At 45.1% G+C, this 8,411-nt stretch overlaps 1 protein-coding gene across 1 annotated transcript in view; it reads left to right on the forward strand.

Moving 5' to 3' along the window:
- Window positions 1-8,411, forward strand: part of ZFYVE26 (zinc finger FYVE-type containing 26) — a 373,042-nt gene that overhangs the window by 56,662 nt on the left and 307,969 nt on the right. The gene's annotated exons all lie outside the window — the stretch shown is intronic.

The raw sequence follows: 8,411 nt of genomic DNA on the forward strand, positions 1-8,411 counted from the left end.
TGTGGGTATGATTTGGAGCCATTGGAGGCTCCGATACCTCTGAAAGGGATTGACTCCACCCCATTGGCTAGTAATAAACCACAATACTGGACACAAGTGACTATGCGTGTTAATCCGGATCACCAGGAGGTTATTCGCTTTCTGGTGCTGTATAATCTACATGATGTTTTGGTGCTGGGATTGCCATGGCTGCAATCTCATAACCCAGTCCTCGACTGGAGAGCTATGTCTGTGTTAAGCTGGGGATGTAAAGGAACTCATGGGGACGTACCTTTGGTTTCCATTTCATCATCTATTCCCTCTGAGATTCCTGAATTCTTGTCTGACTTTCGTGACGTTTTTGAAGAACCCAAGGTTGGTTCACTACCTCCGCACCGGGAGTGCGATTGTGCCATAGACTTGATCCCGGGTAGTAAATACCCTAAGGGTCATTTATTTAATCTGTCTGTGCCTGAACACGCGGCTATGCGAGAATATATAAAGGAGTCCTTGGAAAAGGGACATATTCGTCCTTCGTCATCTCCCTTAGGAGCCGGTTTTTTCTTTGTGTCTAAGAAAGACAGCTCTTTGAGGCCGTGTATTGATTATCGACTTTTGAATAAAATCACGGTTAAATATCAATATCCGTTACCACTGCTTACTGATTTGTTTGCTCGTATAAAAGGGGCCAAGTGGTTCTCTAAGATTGATCTCCGTGGGGCGTATAATTTGGTGCGAATCAAGCAGGGGGATGAGTGGAAAACCGCATTTAATACGCCCGAGGGCCATTTTGAGTATTTGGTGATGCCTTTTGGTCTTTCAAATGCCCCTTCAGTCTTCCAGTCCTTTATGCATGACATTTTCCGCGATTATTTGGACAAATTTATGATTGTGTATCTGGATGATATTCTGATTTTTTCGGATGACTGGGACTCTCATGTCCAGCAGGTCAGGAGGGTTTTTCAGGTTTTGCGGTCTAATTCCTTGTGTGTGAAGGGTTCTAAGTGTGTTTTTGGGGTTCAAAAGATTTCCTTCTTGGGATACATTTTTTCCCCCTCTTCCATCGAGATGGATCCTGTCAAGGTTCAGGCTATTGGTGATTGGACGCAACCCTCTTCTCTTAAGAGTCTTCAGAAATTTTTGGGCTTTGCTAACTTTTATCGTCGATTTATTGCTGGTTTTTCTGATGTTGTAAAACCATTGACTGATTTGACTAAGAAGGGTGCTGATGTTGCTGATTGGTCCCCTGATGCTGTGGAGGCCTTTCGGGAGCTCAAGCGCCGCTTTTCTTCCGCCCCAGTGTTGCGTCAGCCTGATGTTGCTCTTCCTTTTCAGGTTGAGGTCGACGCTTCTGAAATCGGAGCTGGGGCGGTGTTGTCGCAGAGAAGTTCCGACTGCTCCGTGATGAGACCTTGTGCTTTTTTTTCCCGTAAATTTTCGCCCGCCGAGCGGAATTATGATATTGGGAATCGGGAGCTTTTGGCCATGAAGTGGGCTTTTGAGGAGTGGCGTCACTGGCTTGAGGGGGCCAGACATCAGGTGGTGGTATTGACTGACCACAAAAATTTAATTTACCTTGAGTCTGCCAGGCGCCTGAATCCTAGACAGGCGCGCTGGTCGTTGTTTTTCTCTCGGTTTAATTTTGTGGTGTCTTACCTACCGGGTTCTAAGAATGTTAAGGCGGATGCCCTTTCTAGGAGTTTTGAGCCTGACTCCCCTGGTAATTCTGAGCCCACAGGTATCCTTAAAGATGGAGTGATATTGTCTGCCGTTTCTCCAGACCTGCGGCGGGCCTTGCAGGAGTTTCAGGCGGATAGACCTGATCGTTGCCCACCTGGTAGACTGTTTGTTCCTGATGATTGGACCAGTAGAGTCATCTCTGAGGTTCATTCTTCTGCGTTGGCAGGTCATCCTGGAATCTTTGGTACCAGGGATTTGGTGGCAAGGTCCTTCTGGTGGCCTTCCCTGTCACGAGATGTGCGAGGCTTTGTGCAGTCTTGTGACGTTTGTGCTCGGGCCAAGCCTTGTTGTTCTCGGGCTAGTGGATTGTTGTTACCCTTGCCTATCCCGAAGAGGCCTTGGACGCACATCTCGATGGATTTTATTTCGGATCTGCCTGTTTCTCATAAGATGTCTGTCATCTGGGTGGTGTGTGACCGTTTTTCTAAGATGGTCCATCTGGTTCCCTTGCCTAAGTTGCCTTCTTCTTCCAAGTTGGTTCCTCTGTTTTTTCAAAATGTTGTTCGTTTGCATGGTATTCCGGAGAATATCGTTTCTGACAGAGGGACCCAATTCGTGTCTAGATTTTGGCGGGCATTCTGTGCTAGGATGGGCATAGATTTGTCTTTTTCGTCTGCTTTCCATCCTCAGACTAATGGCCAGACCGAGCGGACTAATCAGACCTTGGAGACATATTTGAGGTGTTTTGTGTCTGCGGATCAGGATGATTGGGTTGCTTCTTTGCCTTTGGCGGAGTTCGCCCTCAATAATCGGGCCAGCTCTGCCACCTTGGTGTCCCCGTTTTTCTGTAATTCGGGGTTTCATCCTCGATTTTCCTCCGGTCAAGTGGAATCTTCGGATTGTCCTGGAGTGGATGCTGTGGTGGAGAGGTTGCATCAGATTTGGGGGCAGGTGGTGGACAATTTGAAGTTGTCCCAGGAGAAGACTCAGCTTTTTGCCAACCGCCGTCGTCGTGTTGGTCCTCGGCTTTGTGTTGGGGACTTGGTGTGGTTGTCTTCTCGTTTTGTCCCTATGAGGGTTTCTTCTCCTAAGTTTAAGCCTCGGTTCATCGGCCCGTACAAGATATTGGAGATTCTTAACCCTGTGTCCTTCCGTTTGGACCTCCCTGCATCCTTTTCGATTCATAATGTTTTTCATCGGTCATTGTTGCGCAGGTATGAGGTACCGGCTGTGCCTTCCGTTGAGCCTCCTGCTCCGGTGTTGGTTGAGGGTGAGTTGGAGTACGTTGTGGAAAAGATCTTGGACTCTCGTGTTTCCAGACGGAAACTCCAGTATCTGGTCAAATGGAAGGGATACGGTCAGGAGGATAATTCTTGGGTCACTGCCTCTGATGTTCATGCCTCCGATCTTGTCCGTGCCTTTCATAGGGCTCATCCTGATCGCCCTGGTGGTTCTGGTGAGGGTTCGGTGCCCCCTCCTTGAGGGGGGGGTACTGTTGTGAAATTGGATTCTGGGCTCCCCCGGTGGCCACTTGTGGAATTGTACTTGTGTGCATCATCCCCTCTGTTCACCTGCTCCTATCAGGATGTGGGAGTCGCTATATAACCTTGCTCCTCTGTCAGTTTCATGCCGGTCAACAATGTAATCAGAAGCCTTTCTGTGCATGTTCCTGCTACTAGACAACTCCCAGCTAAGTTGGACTTTTGTCCTTGTGTGTTTTTGCATTTTGTTCCTGTTCACAGCTGCTGTTTCGTTACTGTGTCTGGAAAGCTCTTGTGAGCGGAAATTGCCACTCTGGTGTTATGAGTTAATGCTAGAGTCTTAAAGTAATTTCTGGATGGTGTTTTGATAGGGTTTTCTGCTGACCATGAAAGTGCCCTTTCTGTCTTCTTGCTATCTAGTAAGCGGACCTCGATTTTTGCTAAACCTATTTTCATACTACGTTTGTCATTTCATCTAAAATCACCGCCAATATATGTGGGGGCCTCTGTCTGCCTTTTGGGAAAATTTCTCTAGAGGTGAGCCAGGACTGTCTTTTCCTCTGCTAGGATTAGGTAGTTCTCCGGCTGGCGCTGGGCATCTAGGGATAAAAAAACGTAGGCATGCTACCCGGCCACTTCTAGTTGTGCGGCAGGTTTAGTTCATGGTCAGTATAGTTTCCATCTTCCAAGAGCTAGTTCTCATATATGCTGGGCTATGTTCTCTCGCCATTGAGAATCATGACAGTTACCTGTCATTTGGAGGAGACTGCACTGTGACTACGGATTATCGAAATCTGTGGACCAACCAAGAGTTGGGAGACAGTGGGTATCGCCTGGTACGGGGGCAGTGGGACTACTGGCCCCAGGTAGGGGATCTTTTGGACTGAGGACATTGTATTTTGGCCATTTACCTGTTGTAAAACCATGGACGTATGGAATAAAAAATAGTTGCATCGGTAACCTGCCTAGGTGATTATTACAACCCACAACCTCAGATCTTCACACTGTCTATCTAATCTATATATCAGTATATACGTATTCAAGAATATTTCCTTTAAAAACTATCTTTAATGACAGTCATTCTCTCTGTAAAAGCTGATGTTAAAATCGCATTGCATACGGATTGCATTCGCATGTCACTCTTATGCTAGGTGATAAAATCATATTGATATTGTACTCGCATGAAAATTGCCACTTGCCTGACACTCGTCCTACTTTCCTGGTTCATCATCGGACCAAATTTTTAAATTCTAGTGTGACTCCAGCCTAATAGTGTAATTTTGCTACAGTGCTATCTAATTTTTCTTTTTGAGGCAGTGGCGCCTCTTTGTCAGCATTCTGCCAGTACTACATGTTTTGGAACTTTCTTTCCTTCACGTATGTTAATCCATTACACATGGCATCAGCTCCAAATGTGAGATGTTACTATTGAAGCATTTTATAATCCCTCTCAGTTTTAACTCAAGAGGCAGAGATACATTTTTTTAAAAAGTAATTTTACATGATAATAAAAGCTTACACAATATTGTGAGATTATAGAGATAGCACTCTAACAGAATAAGATGATCTCATATCTACAACAAGGGCAGAAATTCATCAAATCTGTTAATTGCATTCAAGTCCACTATTTGGATTTAAAATCATAAGGATGAATGACCTCGGGGAGATCAAAATATCCAACACCGTGGAGACACCATCACGTATTTCTCAACGCAAGCAATGAATAGCCAGGTCTTTCACCGGGAAGGAACAACCATGGGAAGGGCAGCATCCAATAAAGGAAAACCACCTATGCCAAAACATGGTATCCATCCACAGACAGCTGTTTCGGGGTATTTGCCCCTCATCAGTGTGGAGTAGGAAACTGGCTATAAGGAGCAGCGCCTAGTGCAAAGACTATAAACATAAGGATGAATTACCTCAGGGAGATCAAAACATCCAACACCGCGGAGACACCATCACGTGTTTCTCAACGCAGTGATCCAGAACACTGCCCCCATCCCTAAAGGGAAATATGCAAATGCATGTAGAAAAGCTGCGGAGACACCATCACGTGTTTCTCAATGCAAGCAATGAATAGCCAGGTCTTTCACCGGGAAGGAACAACCACGGGAAGGGCAGCATCCAATAAAGGAAAACCACCTATGCCAAAACATGGTATCCATCCACAGACAGCTGTTGCGGGGTATTTGCCCCTCATCAGTGTGGAGTAGGAAACTGGCTATTAGGAGCAGTGCCTAGTGAAAAGATTATAAACATAAGGATGAATGACCTCGGGGAGATCAAAACATCCAAAACCGTGGAGACACCATCACGTGTTTCTCAACATGGATATTATGTTTTGGCATAGGTGGTTTTCCTTTATTGGATGCTGCCCTTCCCGTGGTTGTTCCTTCCCGGTGAAAGACCTGGCTATTCATTGCTTGCGTTGAGAAACACGTGATGGTGTCTCCGCAGCTATCCTACATGCATTTGCATATTTCCCATAAGGGATGGGGGCAGTGTTCTGGATCACTGCGTTGAGAAACACGTGATGGTGTCTACGCGGTGTTGGATGTTTTGATCTCCCCGAGTTCATTCATCCTTATGTTTATAGTCCCTTGCTCTGCAGTTTTTCCTGCCTCTTTGTGGTTTTTCCTAAAGGGGTACATGCAATCGATGCAGTCAAGGAGTTATTCCTACTTGCTTCCAAATGGTCTTCTGTAGCACTGGAATCAGAGTCAGTAGTCCACCCTTCAAATTTCTGCCTTCTTTTTGGATTAAATGTAGATTTACGATTCAAGGATAAACGCCTCTTGTTCCATGAAAAGACATGATTTGTCTCATAATCATTTTTGTCCCGTAACATTTTTTCTTTTCTTTCAATCTGTATCAAAACAAGGTTTTTTTTATCCAATTTAAAAAAAAAAAAACTGCTATATTGGCTATCTGTTAAACGGGATCGAAGTTCCATTTTTGCCTTATCCAATTGTTCACTCAATAAGCTGTAGTCTTGTTCATTTTTATCAGCTACAAGACGTAATAGATTCTGAGAACATTGCAGGTGGATCTCATCCCACTTCTTTTGAAATATGGAATCATCTTGAAATTGCAAAATTTCTTTAGAAACTCATAAACCTCTCAGTGCTCTATCATATTCCATGTAGAATTTTAATGATTTAAGAGTCCAAAAAAGACGGATTTCTCTTTCAGCCAAAGAGTAGATCTTAGTTTCAAGAGTCTTTGTGCTCATTATTTGCAATTCATCTTTCTGATCCCAATCTGCAAATAAACACCCCCGCATCCTCACGTCCTGTTAAAAGTCCTAAACTAACTGTTTCTGGTTCTGGCAGATGCATATTATCGTCTGTATCCATAATAGGAAACTAGTAAGTGAAATTACCCTGTGCTCAGTTCCTGGACCCGTTGAAGTGAACTCTCAGAAATGGCCGTCGTCCACTTTCTCCCCCGCATGCCTCTGTTATCCTGCACATCCGTCTTTTTGTCTTAGCACTTCTCGTGAATTAAAAAGACTACTGGATGTATTCTAGCTGGCGAGTGCCGCATTTGTTCTTTTCATGTTGCAATTTCATACTTTTTTCATGCTGAGCACCGTTAACCAGCAGTGAGCTACCGTCACGTTCATGGTTAAAAGATTCAAGGTCTGAATAAGTGGTGATTTTTTTTTTAACCCTAGTTGCCATTCATTTTCCTCTTAACTGTGGACTTTTTATCAATGTGCTGGAACAGTGTTTCATCTGGGCATTAGCTTTTCCCATTAGAGTTTCATCAGTTTTTCTCATTTGCAAAAAAAAACTGATGAAGGTTTCTTAGGGTACGTGCGCACGATCAGGAACTGCTGAGGGTTTCACGCTGCGTATTTATGCAGTCTCAAATCGGCAGTGGCCAGCTGTGACAGAAAAGTGGATTGGATTTCTAGAAATCCCATGTGCGCTATGCAGCATGTGCACCTGCGGATCACCCTCGGACATTGACATGCTGCTAGTCTCCGCAACAGTAATTACATCAATAGCATCAATAGAATGTATTGACGTCAGTAAATCTTCACGGTTCAGTGACCACATGCGGATTCACCTGCGTTCAATAGACGGCAGCGCTTTGGACGCAGCGAACATACACTGTGTCCAAAGTGCTGCTATATTCCAGATCGTTGGCACCCGGCCTTACGATTCAAAAACAGTGCATGGTTCTAGGCGTATAAAGGACTCATACCAAGCAAGGAGTAGAATGGTGCCAGGCAGATAGAGGACTGGTGCAAGCAAGGAGTAGAATGGTGCCAGGCAGATAGAGGACTGGTGCAAGCAAGGAGTAGAATGGTGCCAGGCAGATACTGTAGAGGACTGATACCAAGCAAGGAGTAGAATGGTGCCAGGCAGATAGAGGACTTGTACTAAGCAAGGAGTATAATGGTGCCAGGCAGATAGAGGACTTGTACTAAGCAAGGATTAGAATGGTGCCAGGCAGATAGAGGACTGGTGCAAGCAAGGAGTAGAATGGTGCCAGGCAGAAAGAGAACTGGTACCAAGCAAGTGATATAATAGTCACAGGCAGATAGAGGACTCGTACTAAGCAAGGAGTAGAATGGTGTCAGGCAGATAGAGGACTTGTACTAAGCAAGTGGTAGAATAGTGACAGGCATATAAAGGACTGGTACCAAGCAAGTGGTGGAATGCAGTCAGGAAAATAAGGGATTGGTACCAATCAAGTGGTAGAATGGAACCAGGCAGATAGAGGACTGGTACCAAGCAAAGAGTAGAATCATGCAGGTAAGATTATAGACTGGTACCAAACAAGTAACAGAATTGTACCAGTAAGGTAATGGACTAGTTACAAGCAAGGTGTAGAATGGTGGCAAGCACATAGAGGACTGATACTAAGCAAGGAGTAGAATGGTGCCAGGCAGATAGAGGACTGGTAGTAAGCAAGGAGTAGAATGGTGCCAGGCAGATAGGGGACTGGTAGTAAGCAAGGAGTAGAATGGTGCCAGGCAGATAGGAGACTGGTGCTGAGCAAGGAGTAGAATGGTGCCAGGCAGATAGATGACTTGTACTAAGCAAAGAGTAGAATGGTGCCAGGCAGATAGGAGACTGGTACTAAGCAAGTGGTAGAATGGTGCCAGACAGATGGAAGCCTGGTACTAAGCATGGAGTGGAATGGTGCCAGGCAGATAGGAGACTGGTACTAAGCAAGTGGTAGAATGGTGCCAGGCATATAAAGGACTGGTACTAAGCAAGGAGTAGAATGGTGCCAGGCAGATAGAGGACTGGCAGT

Source organism: Ranitomeya variabilis, chromosome 1 (assembly GCF_051348905.1).
Source record: "Ranitomeya variabilis isolate aRanVar5 chromosome 1, aRanVar5.hap1, whole genome shotgun sequence".
In the NCBI taxonomy this organism is placed as follows: domain Eukaryota; kingdom Metazoa; phylum Chordata; class Amphibia; order Anura; family Dendrobatidae; genus Ranitomeya; species Ranitomeya variabilis.